General features: G+C 37.7%; 1 protein-coding gene across 4 annotated transcripts in view; it reads right to left on the bottom strand.

The window, feature by feature from the left end:
• SOX6 (SRY-box transcription factor 6) overlaps positions 1–19,018 on the bottom strand; it is a 712,355-nt gene that overhangs the window by 637,169 nt on the left and 56,168 nt on the right. The window lies entirely within an intron of this gene.

The following is a 19,018-nucleotide window of genomic DNA, read 5'->3' as shown; positions in this document are numbered from 1 at the left end:
TTTTTAGTTTTTAATATAAATTTATTTATTTTAATTGGAGGCTGATTACTTTACAATATTGTAGTGGTTTTGCCATAAGCATGTTCTTTTTAGTAGCACATTCCCTCAATACTAGGAACTAAAATTAATGAGCCAAAGTTGAATGAACATGCAACTTTCCAGAATATATTTACTGTGAAGACCAATATATACCAGCATATATTTTTGCCCAAAGTCTATCATATCCTTTTTCAAGTTAAACAAACTCTGAGCCTTTAAAATATGAATGGCTATGCTATATCTTTTCATTTCCAGTCATAAAAATCTCAGCTTAATTTCCTTACAGTTCTCAATACTGATGGTTTTAGTAATAATATCACAGATCAAAGAGGAAAAAGTCTGCTAGCTAACATACAGAAGTTTCATAAAACAAAATTCTTTGTTAAGCTCTATATTAGCCCAAACTCCCGGTTTGGGCTGTCTTCAACTCTTCATGGCAAGGATATTCAAAATTAATATATCCAGGCATGAACTGATCCTAAATTATATAAATGTTTTTGTAGGTTTAAATTTCATGATATAATTCCCTCCATATCACCTCATATGATAATAAAAATAATTATTATGATTCAGCTAAAAATGGTTCACACCCATATAGCACTTATTATATGACTGGCATTCTCCTAAAAATTTATTACATATATCATATTACATATATCAAAACAACTATTTTATTTTACTTTAGAGGCAAAGAAATTGAAGCAATAGAGTTCAAGATCATATCTCCCTTTCCATCTACCACACATGCCATTCATCATTAGAATACTATGCTTTTAAGGTTTAAAAAAAACAAAAATTCATAACACTGTGGACATTAACTGTGTCATTAAGCTAGAATTTATTTAGAAAATGCACAACAAAAAAATAAAAAATTCTCACTAACAATTAACTAGCATTAAGGATGTATTCAACTTTTAAGATAAATTTAAAGAGAAAGCCTACACTAGAATTAGGGTGTTCTCTTCTTCATTTTATATCAAGCTCAATTTGACTTTTATTTGATACAGTGATTCACAACTTCTGCTTCTAACAATATTGAAGTAATAACCCTAATGCCTTGAATAACTAGAAACTGAAATATATAAAACTCTGATTTTTCAGAAACTGGACAATAAAAGGTGCAGGACTATCATTCCTGAGAAGAGAGAAACAAATGAGGTGAGCCTATGATTGCTCCTAAAGTCTTGAGGCCACAGTACAGATGGGGGATCCCAAATAAGAGCCCAGAGGTCTAGCTGAGTTAAAGAAACAAAGGTTAAAGATCAAAAGGCCAGAGTTAACAGGGAAGAGTACTTTAAAAAGAAGGTGCTACACAGAGAAACAGATTCAGGGAAATGCAGAGAGGTCCTCTTCAGTCTTTGACTGAAAAGAGATGTACACATGGTTAGAACAAATTACCCTACTCTGCAAAAGCAACTGCTGTGAAACAATAGGCTGAAAATGTATGTAGCCCACACAGGGCCAACAACAGTTTGTATTTCTATCAGCTACAAAGGAAAGACTCATAATACACAGACACTGAAAAAAGTCATCAAAAAAGTCTCATCAAGTAGTTGGCCAAAAACATGCTAACTCACTCAAAAAGCTTAAAAGTAAGCCTCAAATGACTAATTCCAAGTAACTGTATGTGCCAGACACATCAAAATATTATTTAAAGGAATAAAGCAAAATCTAACATTCAATATCATAAAATTCTTAATGTTCATCATTCAATCAAACATTACTGGCCACATAAAATGTTAGTAAAAGAGATTAATGAAAATCTAAATAAATAAAAAGACATCCCATGTTCATAGATTATAAGACAATATTATTACATGGCAATACTTCCCAAACAGATCTACAGATACAATACAATCCTTAACAAAATACAATGGCCATTTCTGCAGAAATGGGAAAGCAGATCCAAATTACAAGGGACCCTTAATATCCAAAACAATCTTGAAAAAGAACTAAGATGAACTCACACTTCCCAAAGTTACTCAAATTAACTACAAAGTTACAGTAGTACAAACTTCACTACAAAGTTACAGTAACCCAAACAGTGTGGTGCTGGCATAAAGATAAATGTAACAGACAATGAGAGCCTAGATATAAACCTATGCATCTATGGTCAACTGATCTTTAACAAGGGTACGAAGATTCTTGAGGAAAGGATAGTCTCTTCAACAAATGGTGCTGGAAACCAGGATCAGTCAGTTCAGTCGCTCAGTCGTGTCAGACTCTTTGTGACCCCATGAACTGCAGCATGCCAGGCCTCCCTGTCCATCGCCAACTCCCAGAGTTCACTCAGACTCACGTCCATCGAGTCAGTGATGCCATCCAGCCATCTCATCCTCTGTCATCCCCTTCTCCTCCTGTCCCCAATCCCTCCCAGCATCACAGTCTTTTCCAATGAGTCAACTCTTCTCATGAGGTGGCCAAAGTACTGGAGTTTCAGCTTTAGCATCATTCCTTCCAAAGAAATCCCAGGGTTGATCTCCTTCAGAATGGACTGGTTGGATCTCCTTGCAGTCCAAGGGACTCTCAAGAGTCTTCTACAACACCACACTTCAAACGCATCAATTTTTTGGCACTCAGCCTTCCTCACAGTCCAACTCTCACATCCATACATAACTACTGGAAAAACCATAGCCTTGACTAGACAGACCTTAGTCAGCAAAGTAATATCTCTGCTTTTGAATATGCTATCTAGGTTGGTCATAACTTTTCTTCCAAGGAGTAAGCATCTTTTGATTTCATGGCTGCAGTTACCATCTGCAGTGATTTTGGAGCCCCCCCAAAATAAAGTCTGACACTGTTTCCACTGTTTCCCCATCTATTTCCCATGAAATGATGGGACCGGACACCATGATCTTCATTTTCTGATGTTGAGCTTTAAGCCAACTTTTTCACTCTCCTCTTTCACTTTCATCAAGAGGCTTTTTAGCTCCTCTTCACTTTCTGCCATAAGGGTGGTGTCATATGCATATCTGAGGTTATTGATATTTCTCCCAGCAATCTTGATTCCAGCTTGTGTTTCTTCCAGTCCAGCGTTTCTCATGATGTATCCTGCATAGAAGTTAAATAAGCAGGGTGACAATATACAGCCTTGACATACTCCTTTTCCTGTTTGGAACCAGTCTGTTGTTCCATGTCCAGTTCTAACTGCTGCTTCCTGACCTGCATACAGATTTCTCAAGAGGCAGGTCAGGTGGTCTGGTATTCCCATCTCTTTCAGAATTTCCCACAGTTTATTGTGATCCACAGTCAAAGGCTTTGGCATAGTCAATAAAGCAGAAATAGATGTTTTTCTGGAACTCCCTTGATTTTTCCATGATCCAGTGGATGTTGGCAATTTGATCTCTGGTTCCTCTGCCTTTTCGAAAACCAGTTTGAACATCTGGAAGTTCACGGTTCACGTATTGCTGAAGCCTGGCTTGGAGAATTTTGAGCATTACTTTACTAGCATGTGAGATGAGTGCAATTGTGCGGTAGTTTGAGCATTCTTTGGCATTGCCTTTCTTTGGGATTGGAATGAAGACTGACCTTTTCCAGTCCTGTGGCCACTGCTGAGTTTTCTAAATTTGCTGGCATATTGAGTGCAGCACTTTCACAGAATCATCTTTCAGGATTTGAAATAGCTCAACTGGAATTCCATCACCTCCACTATGTTTGTTCATAGTGATGCTTTCTAAGGCCCACTTGACTTCACATTCCAGGATGTCTGGCTCTAGTTGAGTGATCACATCATCGTGATTATCCAGGTCATGAAGATCATTTTTGTACAGTTCTTCTGTATATTCTTGCCACCTCTTCTTAATATCTTCTGCTTCTGTTAGGTCCAGATCATTTCTGTCCTTTATCGAGCCCATCTTTGCATGAAATGTTCCCTTGGTATCTCTAATTTTCTGGAAGAGATCTCTGGTTTTTCCCATTCTGTTCTTTTCCTCTATTTCTTTGCATTGATCTCTGAAGACGGCTTTCTTATCTCGTCTTGCTATTCTTTGGAACTCTGCATTCAGATGCTCATATCTTTCCTTTTCTCCTTTGCTTTTCACCTGTCTTCTTTTCACAGCTATTTGTAAGGCCTCCCCAGACAGCCATTTTGCTTTTTTGCATTTCTTTTCCATGGGGATGGTCTTGATCCCTGTTCCTGTACAATGTCACAAACCTCATTTCATAGTTCATCAGGTACTCTATCTATCAGATCTAGGCCCCTAAATCTATTTCTCACTTCCACTGTATAATCATAAGGGATTTGATTTAGGTCATACCTGAATGGTCTAGCAGTTTTCCCTACTTTCTTCAATTTAAGTCTGAATTTGGTAAAAAGGAGTTCATGATCTGAGCCACAGTCAGCTCCTGGTCTTGTTTTTGTTGACTGTATAGAACTTCTCCATCTTTGGCTGCAAAGAATATAATCAATCTGATTTCGATGTTGACCATCTGGTGATGTCCATGTGTAGAGTCTTCTCTTGTGTTGTTGGAAGAGGGTGTTTGCTATGACCAGTGCATTTTCTTGGCATCAGAGGGCAGACACACTGAAACCACACTCACAGAAAACTAGTCAATCTAATCACACTAGGACCACAACCTTGTCTAACTCAATGAAACTAAGCCATGCCCGAGGGGCAGCCTACGACGGGCGGGTCATGGTGGAGAGGTCTGACAGAATGTGGTCCACTGGGGAAGGGAGAAGGAAAACTAGGATATTCACATGTAAAATGCCTTCCTCACAACCATATACAAAAAGAAAATTAAGAACTAAACAAAGAACTAAAGCTAAAAACTAAAGAACTAAAATTATAAAATTCTTAAAAGAAAACATGGGGGTAAACATTCATGGCGCTTCACTAGCAGTAAAGAACCTACCTGCCAATGCAGGAGACCTAACAGGCAGGGGTTCGATCACTGGGCTGGGAAGATCACCTGGAGGAGGGCACGGCAACTCACTCCAGTATTCTTGCCTAGAGAATCCCATGGACGGAGGATCCTGGTGGGCTACAGTCCTTAGGATTGCAAAGAGTCATACATGACTGAAGTGAAGTACCACAGATATTCATAACTTTGGATTAGGCAGTGTTTTTTTAGATATGTACCGAAACTACATATCAAGTACTGATACAAGCAACGAAAGAATATATACATTGGACTTTATCAAAATTTAAACTTGTGTATCACAGAACACCATAAAGAAAGTAAAAACCCAAAGATGGAGAAAAACATTTACAAATAATATGTCTTGCTGTTATTCAGTTGCTAAGTCATGTCCAATTATTTGCAACCCCAGGGACTGCAGCACTTCAGGCTTCTCTGTCCTCACTATCTCTTGGAGTTTCCTGAAACTCATGTCCATTGAGTTGGTGATGCCATCCAACTATTTCATCCTCTGTTACTCCCTTCTCCTTCTGCCCTCAATCTTTCTCAGAATCAGGGTTTTTTCCATTGAGTAGAGACTTCACATCAGGTGACCAAAGTATTGGAGTTTCAGATTCAGATCAGTCCTTCTAATGAATGTTCAGGGTTTATGACCTTTAGGACTGACTGGTTTGATCTCCTTGCAATCCAAGGGATTCTTAAGAGTCTTCTTCAGCACAATTCAACAGCTTCAAATCTTTAGTGCCTAGCCTTCTTTATGGTCCAATTCATGCATCTGTACCTAACTACTGGAAAAACCATAACTTTGACTATACAAACTTTCCTCAGAAAATATGTCTAATTGGGGCTTCTCTTGTGGTTCAGCTGGTAAAGAATCTGCCTGAAATGTGGGAGACCTGGGTTTGATCCCTGGGTTGGGAGGATCCCCTGGAGAAGGGTAAGGTTACCCACTCCAGTATTCTGTCCAGGAGAATTCCATGGACTGTATTGTCCATGGGGTCACAGAGTCAGACACGACTGAGCGATTTACTTTCATGTCTAATTGAGGTCTAATACCCACAATACAGGCTTCCCAAGTGGTGCTAGTGGTAAAGAAAATGCTTGCCAATGCAGGAGATGTAAGAGATGCAGATTCAATCCCTGGGTCAGGAAGATCCTCTGAAGAATGGCATGGCAACTCCACTCCAGTATTCAGGCTACAGTCCATAGGGTCACATAGAGTTGGACACGACTGAAGCAACTTAGCACTCACGCCAGTATTCCTGCCTGGAAAACCCTATGGACAAAGGAGTCTGGCGGGCTATAGTCCATGGGGTTGCAAAGATTCAAACGTGACTTAGTGACTGAGCACAATATATTTAAGAAATTTTTCACAACTCAAAAAATAAAAGACAAATTAATTATTATATTTTTACAACTAAACAAAGAAAAGACAATTTTAACATGAGGAAAAGATTTGAACAGATATTTCTGAAAGAAAATATACAAATGGCTAATAGGCATATGAAAAGATGCCCAACATCATTATTCATTAGAAAAATACAAGTCAAAACCACAATGAGTAAGCAGACAATAACAAGTGTTAATGAGGATGCAGAGAAAATGGAACCCTCATACACTGCTGATGGAATGTAAAATGCTTCAGCCATTGTGGGGAAAAAAAAAAAAAAACCCACTGCAGTTCCTGTTACAATAAACACAGAATTAACATACAACCCAGTAATTCCACTCCCAGGTACAGTCTCAAAAAAACTAAGAACAGATGTTCAAAAAAAAAACTTATACATAAATGCTCACAGCAGTACTATTTCAGAGTAGCCAAAAGGTAGAAACAACCCAAATGTCCATCAACTGATAAGTAAGTAAATAAATTAAGGCATAGACATACAATAGAATGGGCTTCCTTGGTGGCTCAGACAGTAAAGAATCTACCTGCAATGCGGGAGACCTGGGTTCAATCCCTGGGTCGGGAAGATCCCCCTGGAGAAGGAAATGGCCACTCACTTCAGGATTCTTGCCTGGAGAACTCTATGGACAGAGGAACGAGCCTGGTGGGCTAAGTCAATGGGGTCACAAAGAACTGGACATAACTGATCCACTAACACACACACACACACACACACACACACACATATAATAGAATATCCATGCTCAGTTGCTTCAGTCATGTCTGACTCTGCAACCCCATGGACTGTAGCCCACTAGGCTCCTCTGTCCATAGGATTTCCCAGGCAAGAACGCACTGGAGTGGGTTGCCATTTCCTCCTCCAGGGGATCTTCCCCACCCAGGGATCAAACCTGCATCTCCATTCAGCCATTAAAATAGATGAAGTATTGATATGTGCTACAACATGGATAAACATAGAAAATATGCTTAACAAAAGAAGCCAGATACAAAGGTCACATTGTATGATGCTATTTATATGAAATATTTAGAATATGAAAATTCATAGAGACAGAAGGATTAGTGATTGCCAGTAGCTGGAAGGAGAGATAAATAGTGACTGTTTAAAAGGTATAGTTTTACTTTTGGAGTGATGAAAATGTTCTGGAACTAGATAGTGGTTCTAGTTGATGGATGGTCAACATGATGCCACTGAATTATACACTTGAAATTGTTAATTTACATTATATAAATATTACTACAATAACTTTAAAAAATTACAAGCTTGTGAAGAAATAGGAAAATATGAACCATAGCCAGACAAAAAATCAATAAATAGAAACAGATCCAGTAATGACAGAGATGATGAAATTAGGAGATAAGGATGTTAAAACAGCTATTAAAATGTGCTCCATATGTTCAAAAAATATAGAAAAAACATGAACCTGTTCAGAAGAAAAATAGAATGTATTATAAAGATGCGTAACATCTAGAGAGGGAAAATATCTGAAACAAAAAACACTGAATTGGATTAATAGTTGAAGACACAGCAATAGAAATAAATGATTTTAAAGTTGAAGCACCCAGAGAAAAGAATTTAGAAAACAAACAAAGCATCAGTAGTCTAGCATATATGTAAGTGTCATCTCAAAAGAGAGGTGAAAGAGTAAGAAATTCAGCCCAAGGTTTAAAATTTTGAAAAAATATTATAAACTCATAGAGCCAAGATGTTTAACAAAGCACAAGCAGAAGAAACATAAAGAAACCACATTTAAAAGACAAATGATACATCAATAAAATTACTGCAAAACAGTGATAAAAAGAGCATCCTAAAAGCCGTGGAAGGGATAACGTAATAAACAGAGATGTGGGGTGGAAGTGATAGCGGGCTCTTCATTAGAAGCTATGCGAGCTCAAAGACCATGAAGTAACACCTTTATAATGGGGGTGGGTAGGAAGCCACCAACATAGAATCCTAAGAAAAATATCTTTATAACATGAAGGTTAAAAAAAGACTCTTTCAGGCAGAAAAAAAAAAAAAAAGGGCGAGAGGTGGGGAGCAACACAGATCTGCACTACAAGAAACATTAAAAGAAGTTCCAGATAGAAGAAACAAAATACCAGATAGCAATCTGTATTTACAAAAGAAATGAATAATGCAAGAAACTGTAACTATATGGATTACTTTAATAAAACATTTCACAATTTGTAGTTTCTTCAAAAGATAGCTGTGAACAGTGGGAGAGGGAGGGAGTGGGATGAATGGAGAAAGTAGCATCAATATACACTATTGTGTGTAAAATGGATGGTTGGTGAGAAGTTACTGTATAATACAGGAAGCCCGGTGACGACCTAGAGGGGTGGGATGGGGGAAGGGAGGGAGGCTCAAGAGGGAGGGGATATATATATATAATTATGGCTGATTCACATTGATGTATGGCAGAAACAAACACAACATTGTAAAAAAAAAAAAAACTTTTTTTTTTAATTTTTAAGAAAAGATAGCTGTGAACAATTGCAAAAAATGAAACCTCAAATTTAGCTCATATCATATCATACTATCATATCATACATTAAAAATAAAGTTGAATGAACCTAATATGGATCTAAATATATAAAGAAAACTATAAAACTTTTAGAAGAAAATCTATGAGAAAAATCTTTCTAAACTTAAGTGAAGTAAAAATCTTGTAAAATCATATACCATACAAGAAAAAAACTGACCTACTGGGTTTCATCATAATTTAAAACTTCTGCTTTTTGAAAGATATCAATGGAAAATGAAAAGACAAACCTCACCTGGGAGAAATATCTGTATTTTAACATATATCAGATTAAGAACTTGTGTCTAGAATATATTAAAAAATTTTTTCAAAAAAATTTTTTCAATTTAATTATAAACAGGCAAAGCATTTTTTAAAATATTGTTCCAAAGAGATATAGATGACAAATAAGCACATGAAAAGATTCTCAAAATAATCTGGGAAATACAAATTTAAAACTCAATGAACCTACTAGAATTACTAAGAAAAACATTTAAACTGACAATTCCGAGTGCTGGTGAGGTTATGGAACAATGAAACCCATAAATTATTGATGGAAATACAGAAAAACTGTGGCCATTTTGGGAAAATCTTTGGCAGTTTCTTACAAAGTTAAACATCAATTATAATCATAATCCAACATAGTAATCCCATTCTTAGGTATTTATCCCAAAGAGATGAAAACATATGCCCACACAAAAACTTCTTTGTAATTAGTTAGAGCAGCTTTACTTACAATCACCATAAAACTAGAAACAACAAAATGATCATCTAGTGATGAAAAAACAAACTAGCATACCATGCAACGGAATCCAACTCAGCAAAAGAAAGAAACAAGTTATTGTTATCTGAAACCACACAAATAAATCTCATTCACATTATGCTAGATGAAAGAAGCCAGACAGGAAAGGCCATGTATTGTGTGATTCCACTTATATCACAGGGTAGAAGTGGCAAGTTTGTAAAGACAGAAATATGATCAAGTGATTGTCAGGGTGGAAGGTAGCAAGGGATTGACTAAAAGCGGGCATGGAAGAAATTTGGGGATGATGAAAATATTATGTATCTTAAGTTGGGAGGTAGTTACATTATGTATATGTTTATAAAAATTCACAGAACTCTATATATTTAAAAGGTGAATTTTAGTATATGTAAATTATATCTCAATAAATCTGAAATTTTAAAAAACTGACAGCCTAAAGCAAAAATAACTGAACAGCATATGGTGGGGGTTTTGACATAGGTAAAAGTAAAATGTATGGCAAAATAATTTTCACAAAGGACAGGAGAGAAGAAATAGAAGTTAGCTGCTGCTGTCACATATGGTTCTTACTCTATGCATCACATAAAATAATATCATTTAAAGTAGACAGTGTGGATCACAACAAACTGTGGAATATTCTCAAAGAGATGGGAATACCAGACTACCTTACTTGTCTCCTGAGGAACCTGTACGCAGATCAAAAAGCAACAGATTGAACCTTACACGGAACAAAGGACTGGTTCAAAATTGGGAAAAGAGTATGTCAAGGCTATATACTTTCATCCTGATTATTTAATTTACATGCAGAGTACATCACATGAAATGCCAGGCTGGATGAAGCACAAGCTGGAATCAAGACTGTGGGAGAAATATCAATAATCTCAGATATGCAGATGACACCACTCTAAGAAAGCAAAGAGGAACTTAAAGAGCCTCTTGATAAAGGTGAAAGAGGAGAGTGAAAAAGCTGGCTTAAAATTCAACATTCAAAAAACTAAGATCATTGCATCTGGTTCTATCACTTCATAACAATAGATGGGGGAAAAGTGGAAACGGTGACAGATTTTATTTACCTGGACTCCAAAATCACTGCAGATGGTGAATGCAGCCATGAAATTAAAAGATACTTGCTCCTTGGAAGGAAAGCTTTGACAAACTTATATAGTGCATTAAAAAGCAGAGACATCACTCAAAGCTATGGATTTGCCCAGGAGTCATGTACAGATGTGAGAGTTGGACCATAAAGACAGCTGAGTGACAAAGAACTGATGCTTTTATTTTTAATTATTTTTTAAAATTTAAAATTTATTTTTCAATGAAGGATAAGCACTTCACAGAATTGTGTTGGTTTCTGCCAAACATCAGCCATAGGTATACATATGTCCCCTCCTTCTTTTGAATCATGGTACTGGAGAAGACTCTTGAGAGTCCCTTGGACTGCAAGGAGATCAAGCCAATCAATCATAAAGGAAATCAACTCTGAGTATTCACTGGAAGGACTGATGCTAAAGCTGAAGCTCCAATACTTTTGTCACCTGATGAGAAAAGTAGACTCACTGAAAAAGACCCTGATGCCAGGAAAGACTGAGGGCCTGAGGAGAAGGGGGTGGAAGAGGATGAGACAGTTGGATGGCATCACCAACTCAATGGACATGAGTTTAAGCAAACTCCAGAAGATAGTGAAGGAGAGGGAAGCCTGGCCTGCTGCAGTCTGTGGGGTCACAAAGAGTCGGACATGACTGGCAACTAAACAACAAAGACTAACAAATTAAAGACATACAGATAAAGTGGAAAGTCTGAGTCTTTTCACCTCTGGAGTTGCAGTAGAAGGTGAGGAGTGAGGAAGGCAGGGTCCAGCACAAACTGGGCAGTGCAGGCAGGGAGCAAGGATGTGCTGGACAGCCTTTTCCGGCCAGGAAGATCAAGGATGGGCCCATACCAGAACTCCTGCAGTCCCTCCCTCCCTGGGTCCATGGGCTTTCAGGGCCAGGGATGAGTCACCTCACCAGAGGTGGTACAAAGTTCCTGACCTGTGCCCTCCTAGAAAGGTACATATTTTTGGCACCGCTGGAAATAATGGCCTCCAAGAGAAGTGTACTTGGGGAATGACTGTGCACCCTAGGCCAGGTATGCACTGTAAGCCCTGATGCTCTCCTCACTTGCAGAAAGTGTAGGGGAGAAGGTGTCCTAATCCCCGGCCAGAGGGAATGTAGTGTTGCCCACAGAGTCTAGCTTACCGACCATAACTCCCCACTGCGAGAGTTCTTTTGGTGGCACTTTGGGGCCAAATTTTCATGCTGCTTGTATTTTATCAGTATTTTTAGTATTATAAGAAAAAGTAATGACAAAAAATTTTAAGTGGGATCTCCAGAATGTTAGTTTCTATTACTGTGATCTCAGTGGTGTCTTTATGGACTGCTTATAGACAGGCTTGAGAGAAGACATAATTAAGATCTTCACACATCTTGCAGCCCAGAAGTCTTTCCTACCCAACCCCAACAATATGCCTGAGGTATAGCAATAACATCTTTTTTCTGTGACGCAGATGCAACTAATAGTAACAAGTCAAGCTTTCAAACAACAAAAAGAGATATATATATAGTAAACCTTAGAACAATCATTAATAGAAAAAAATTACAGCTAATTAGATAACAGTGGAGATAAAATGGAATCTTTCTTGAATCATTTTTTAAATACTCTATAAATAGAATATTTTTTTAAAGTAAATGAAACCCAACCATATAGATAATTACATTAAATATAAATGGTCTAAGCATGCTAAATGAAAAGCAAAGATGTTCAAACTGAATAAAAACTAAGACCCAACTATGTGCCATCTACAAGTAATCTACTTTTTTTCTTTAAGTAGCCCACTTTAAAATAGACTCATACCAAGTAACAGTCTCCTATTTTCCATATATGCCATAATTATAAATATGGGGTTAAACTGAAAGCAATATCACAAAAATAATTTTAACATGAGTAATTTATTCAAAACCAAAACTGATCAAATAGAGTATGTTTTATGCATTTCACAGTTAACAATTCAAAGTGTTTTCTATAAATATTCTAGACCATTTTAATCATGTGTAGTATACATTTTTCTTATGTACCTATAAGCTATAACTTTTATTTTCCCAATTTTGCATATTTCACTGACACTTGAATATTATATGCAGAGAAAAGTCATTGCAGTGACACCTAAAACTTTCTCCAGTACTGAAAACTTTAATATATAATACATGGTCCCAAAATAAATTAGTACTTTTCAACAAATTATAAGTAAAAAAGATATCTATATGCTCTTAAAAATCTCTTTAATCATAAAATCCATTGAGCTAAAATAAAAACAGGAAATACATGATCATAACTGACCTTTTACAAATGAAGTTCACTGCAAAAACTTAACTGTGGGATGAAAACTCTCCAGACCAAAAGTGAAATTTATGTAATTTACAAAGTATTTACTGCTCTCTCCCCCCAAAAAAGGCATGCAATCAAAATAAATCTAACTCTATAAGATAGTGTGGAAGTCTGGTTTTATCTATTCATACTTGGGAATTTACTAGTCTAGTCAAATCAATAAGATTGAGTCAAACATTTATACATACAACAATGATTAATGCCTTCCATGAACAAAAGTAATTTTTCTAAACATTTAGTAACATGATGTTGCTATCCATGCTTTTTATGAAGAAACGTGTTTTATGTAGCCCAGTTTGGGGAGTTACAGAAGAGTGAGGTTCAGGTCTCTCAGAAAACCAAAGTTTTTTGTTTTTTTTCTTAAAAAAAAAAAGCTTTATATAGTATTCCTAAAAGTTATAAATTAAAATCTAAAATTTCAGAATGAGATCCCCTGTGCTATAAACAATTATAGCCTACTCTGGACAGACACACCTGAGTAAAAGTGATTTTGTAAAATCATAAGTTGTTTTGTTGTTTAGTTGCTAAGCCATGTCTAACTCTTTGTGACTCCATGGACTATAGCCCACCATGCCCCTCTGTCCATCGGACTTCCCAGGCAAGAATACTGGAGTTGGGTAGCCATTTCCTTCTCCAGGGGATCTTCCCAACCCAGGGATCAAACCTGAGTCTCCTGCATTGGCAGACAGATTCTTTACCACTGAGCCACCAGGGAAGGCCAAACATCATAGGACTATGACACAATTAGAAAACTGGAAATTAGTATGTCATTGTATAATACCTAGAACTCTGTTGGTAAAGAATCCACCTGCAATGCAGGAGATCTCAGTTCAGTTCCTGGGTCAGGAAGATCTGCTGGAGAAAGGATAGGCTACCCACTGCAGTATTCTTGGGCTTCCCTTGTCGCTCAGCTGGTAAAGAATCTGCCTGCAATGAGGGAGATCTGAGTTCAATCCCTGGATTGGGAAGATCCCCTGGAGAAGGGAAAGGCTACCTACTGCAGTATTCTGGCCTAGAAAATTCCAAGGATTGTACAGTCCATGGGGTCACAAAGAGTTGGACATGACTGAGCCCAACTATGAAAAGTCCATGACTTTCACTTTCACTATTTAGAAGAAAATAAAAATATTTGATATAAAATTATTTGAGAAATAAAACTATATGAATGGGGATCATTTTACACAATAATTATATTTCATAATAAAAATAACAATTATTTAGTAGCAGTGTAAACAAAAGGATTAAAAATCTGTACTTTATTTTTTATTGATTTATTTTTTCATTGAAGGACAATTGTTTTACAGAATTTTTTTGTTTTCTGTCAAATCTCGACATGAATCAGCCATAGGCATACATATATCCCTCCTTTATGAACCTCTCTCCCATCTTCTGCCCCATCCCACCATTCTAGATTGATACAGAGCCCCTGTTTGAGTTTCCTGAGCCATACAGCAAATTCCTGTTGGCTATCTATTTTACATATGGTAATGTAAGTTTCCATGTTACTCTCTCCATACATGTCACCCTCTCCTCCCCTTTCCCCATGTCAATAAGTCTATTCTCTACATCTGTTTCTCCACTGCACCTTGTAAATAAATTCTTCAGTACCATTTTTCTAGATTCCATACATATGTATTAGAATATGATATTTATATTTCTCTTTCTGAGTCCCTTCATTCTGTATAATATGTTCTACGTTCATCCATCTCATCAGAATTGACTCAAATGTGTTCCTTTTTATGGATGAGTAATATTCTATTGTGTATATGTACCACTACTTCTTTATCCATTCATCTGTCGATGGGCATCTATGTGGTTTCCATGTTCTAGCTATTGTAAATAGTGCTGCAATGAACAATGGGATACATGTGTCTTTTTCAATTTTGGTTTCCTCAGGGTATATACCTAGAAGTGGGATTTCTCAGTCATATGGTGGTTTTATTCCTAGTTTTTTAAGGAATCTCTATACCATCTTCGGTAGTGGCTGCATCAGTTTACATTCCCACCAACAGTGCAAGAGCATTCCCCTTACTCCACATCCTCTCTAGCATTTATTGTTTTCAGACTTTTTGATGATGGCCATTCTGACTGGTGTGAGGTAATATCGCATTGTAACTTCGATTTGCATTTCTCTAATAATGAGTTGGACTGTGAAGAAGGCTGAGCACCAAAGAATTGATGCTTTTGAACTGTGGTGTTGGAGAAGACTCTTGAGAGTCCCTTGGACTGCAAGGAGATCCAACCAGTCCATTCTGAAAGAAATCAACCCTGGGATTTCTTTGGAAGGACTGATGCTAAAGCTGAAACTCCAGTACTTTGGCCATCTCATGCGAAGAGTTGACTCATTGGAAAAGACTGTGATGCTGGGAGGGATTGGGGGCAGGAGAAGAAGGGGATGACAGAGGATGAGATAGCTGGATGGCATCACTGACTCGATGGACACGAGTCTGAGTGAACTCCGGGAGTTGGTCATGGACAGGGAGGCCTGGCATGCTGCGATTCATGGGGTCGCAAAGAGTCGGACACAACTGAGCGACTGAAATGAACTGAACTGAACTGAACTGCATAATGAGTGATGTTGAGCATTTTTTCATGTGTTTGTTAGCCATCTGTATGTCTTCTTTGGAAAAATGTCTGTTTAGGTCTTTTTTCCCATTTATTGCACAAGCTGGAATCAAGATTGCTGGGAGAAATATCAATAACCTCAGATATGCAGATGACACCACCCTTATAATAGAAAGTAAAGAAGAACGAAAGAGCCTCTTGATGAAAGTGAAAAAGGAGTGTGAAAAAGTTGGCTTAAAGCTCAACATTCAGAAAACTAAGACCATGGCATTCAATCCCATCACTTCATGGCCAATAGATGGGGAAACAGTGGAAACAGTGGCTGACTTTATTTTTCTGGGCTCCAAAATCACTGCAGATGGTGATTGCAGCCATGAAATTAAAAGATGCTTACTCCTTGGAAGAGAAGTTATGACCAACCTAGACAGCATATTAAAAAGCAGAAATATTACTTTGCCAACTAAGGTCCATCTAGTCAAGGCTATGGTTTTTCCAGTGGTCATGTATGGATGTGAGAGTTGGACTATAAAGAAAGCTGAGCAATGAAGAATTGATGCTTTTGAACTGTGGTGCTAGAGAAGATTCTTGAGAGTCCCTTGGACTGCTAGGAGATCCAACCACTCAATCCTAAAGGAGATCAGTCCTAGGTGTTCACTGGAAGGACTGATATTGAAGCTGAAACTCCAATACTCTGGTCACCTGTTGTGAAGAGCTGACTCATTGGAAAAGACCCTGATGCTGGGAAAGATTGAGGGCAGGAGGAGAAGGGGACGACAGAGGATGAGATGGTTTGATGGCATCACCAACTCAATAGACATGGGTTTGGGTGGACTCTGGGAGTTGATGATGGACAGGGAGGCCTGGCGTGCTGCAGTTCATGGGGTCACAAAGAGATGGACACAATTGAGCGACTGAACTGAACTGATTGGGTTGTTTGCTTTTCTGGCATTGAGTTGTATGAGCTGCTTGTATACTTTGGAAATTAATCCTTTGTCAGTTTCATTTGCTATTATTTTCACCCATTCTGAGGGCTGTCTTTTCACCTTGCTTATAGTTTCCTTTGCTGTGCAAAAACGTTTAAGTTTAATCAGGTCCCACTTGTTTACTTTTGTTTCTATTTCCATTACTCTAGGAGGTGGGTCATAGAGGATCTTGCTTTATGTCATCAGGTGTTCTCCCTATGTATTCCTCTAAGAGTTTTACAGTTTCTGATCTTACATTTAGGTCATTAATCCATTTTGAGTTTATCTTTGTGTATGGTGTTAGGAAGTGGTCTGATTTCTTTCTTTCACATGTAGCTGTCCAGTTTTCCCAGCACCATTTATTGAATGGTTTTGCCCCATTGTATATTCTTGCCTCCTTTGTCAAAAATAAGACACCCATAGGTGCATGGGTTTATTTCTGGGCTTTCTATCTTGTTCCATTGGTCTATATTTCTGTTTTTGTGCCAGTACCATACTGTCTTGATTACAGTAGCTTTGTAGTATAATCTGAAGTCAGGAAGGTTAATTCCTCCAGCTCCATTCTTCTTTCTCAGGATTGCTTTGGCTATGCGAGGTCTTTTGTGTTTCCAAATGAATTGTGAAATTTTTTGTTCTAGTTCTGTGAAAACTGCCATTGGTAATTTGATAGGGATTGCACTAAATCTGTAGATTGCGTTTGGTAGTATAGTCATTTTCACAATATTGATTCTTCCTACCCAGGAACATGGAATATCTCTCTATCTGTTTATGTCATCTTTGATTTCTTTCATTAGTGTCTTATAATTTTCTATGTATAGCTCTATTGTTCCCTTATGTAAATTTATTCCTAGATATTTAATTCTTTTTGTTGCAGTGGTGAATGGGATTGATTCCTTAATTTCCTCTTTCTTATTTTTCATTGTTGGTATATAGAAATGCAAGTGATTTCTGTGTATTGATTTTGTATCCTGCAACTTTGCTAAATTCACTGATTAGCTCTAGTAATTTTCTGATACTATCCTTAGGGTTTTCTGTGTACAGTATAATGTTATCTGCAAACAGTGAGACCTTTACTTCTTCTTTTCCCATCTGGATTCCTTTTATTGCTTTTCCTTCTGTGATTGCTGTAGCTAGGACTTCCAGAACTATGTTGAATAATAGCGGTGAAAGTGGACACCCTTGTCTTATTACTGATCTTATTAGGAATGCTTTCAATTTTTCACCTTTGGGAATAATGTTTGGCAGATTTGGCCTTGGAATGAGGAATGAAGCAGGGCAAAGACTAATAGAGTTTTGCCGAGAAAATGCACTGCTCATAGCAAATACCCTCTTCCAACAACACAAGAGAAGACTCTACTCATGGACATCACCAGATGGTCAACACCGAAATCAGATTGACTATATTCTTTGCAGCCAGAGATGGAGAAGCTCTATAGAGTCAACAAAAACAAGACCAGGAGCTGACTGTGGCTCAGATCATGAACTCCTTATTACCAAATTCAGACTCAAATTGAAAAAAGTAAGGAAAACCACTAGACCATTCAGGTATGACCTAAGTCAAATCCCTTATGATTATACAGTGGAAGTGAGAAATAGATTTAAGGGCCTAGATCTGATAGATATAGTACCTGATGAACTATGAAATGAGGTTTGTGACATCGTACAGGAACAGGGATCAAGACCATCCCCATGGAAAAGAAATGCAAAAAAGCAAAATGGTTGTCTGGGGAGGCCTTACAAATAGCTGTGAAAAGAAGACAGGCGAAAAGCAAAGGAGAAAAGGAAAGATATGAGCATCTGAATGCAGAGTTCCAAAGAATAGCAAGACGAGATAAGAAAGCCGTCTTCAGCCATCAATGCAAAGAAATAGAGGAAAAGAACAGAATGGGAAAAACCAGAGATCTCTTCCAGAAAATTAGGGATACCAAGGGAACCCATCATGCAAAGATGGGTTCGATAAAGGACAGAAATGGTATGGATCTAACAGAAGCAGAAGATATTAAGAAGAGGTGGCAAGAATACAGAAGAACTGTACAAAAAAATCTTCACGACCCAGCTAATCATGATGATGTGATCACTAATCTAGAGCCAGACATCTTGGAATGTGAAGTCAAGTGGGCCTTAGAAAGCATCACTATGAACAAACATAGTGGAGGTGATGGAATTCCAGTTGAGCTGTTTCAAATCCTGAAAGATGATGCTGTGAAAGTGCTGCACTCAATATGCCAGCAAATTTGGAAAACTCAGCAGTGGCCACAGGACTGGAAAAGGTCAGTTTTCATTCCAATTCCAAAGAAAGGCAATGCCAAAGAATGCTCAAACTACCGCACAATTGCACTCATCTCACATGCTAGTAAAGTAAAGCTCAAAATTCTCCAAGCCAGGCTTCAGCAATACGTGAACCGTGAACTTCCAGATGTTCAAGCTGGTTTTCAAAAAGGCAGAGGAACCAGAGATCAAATTGCCAACATCCACTGGA

The sequence above is a fragment of the Oryx dammah genome, unplaced genomic scaffold, assembly GCF_014754425.2.
Source record: "Oryx dammah isolate SB20612 unplaced genomic scaffold, SCBI_Odam_1.1 HiC_scaffold_17, whole genome shotgun sequence".
NCBI classification, from domain to species: Eukaryota; Metazoa; Chordata; class Mammalia; order Artiodactyla; family Bovidae; genus Oryx; species Oryx dammah.
Note: the sequence above shows the minus strand (reverse complement) of the source record. Positions and strands in the feature narration are given on the sequence as shown.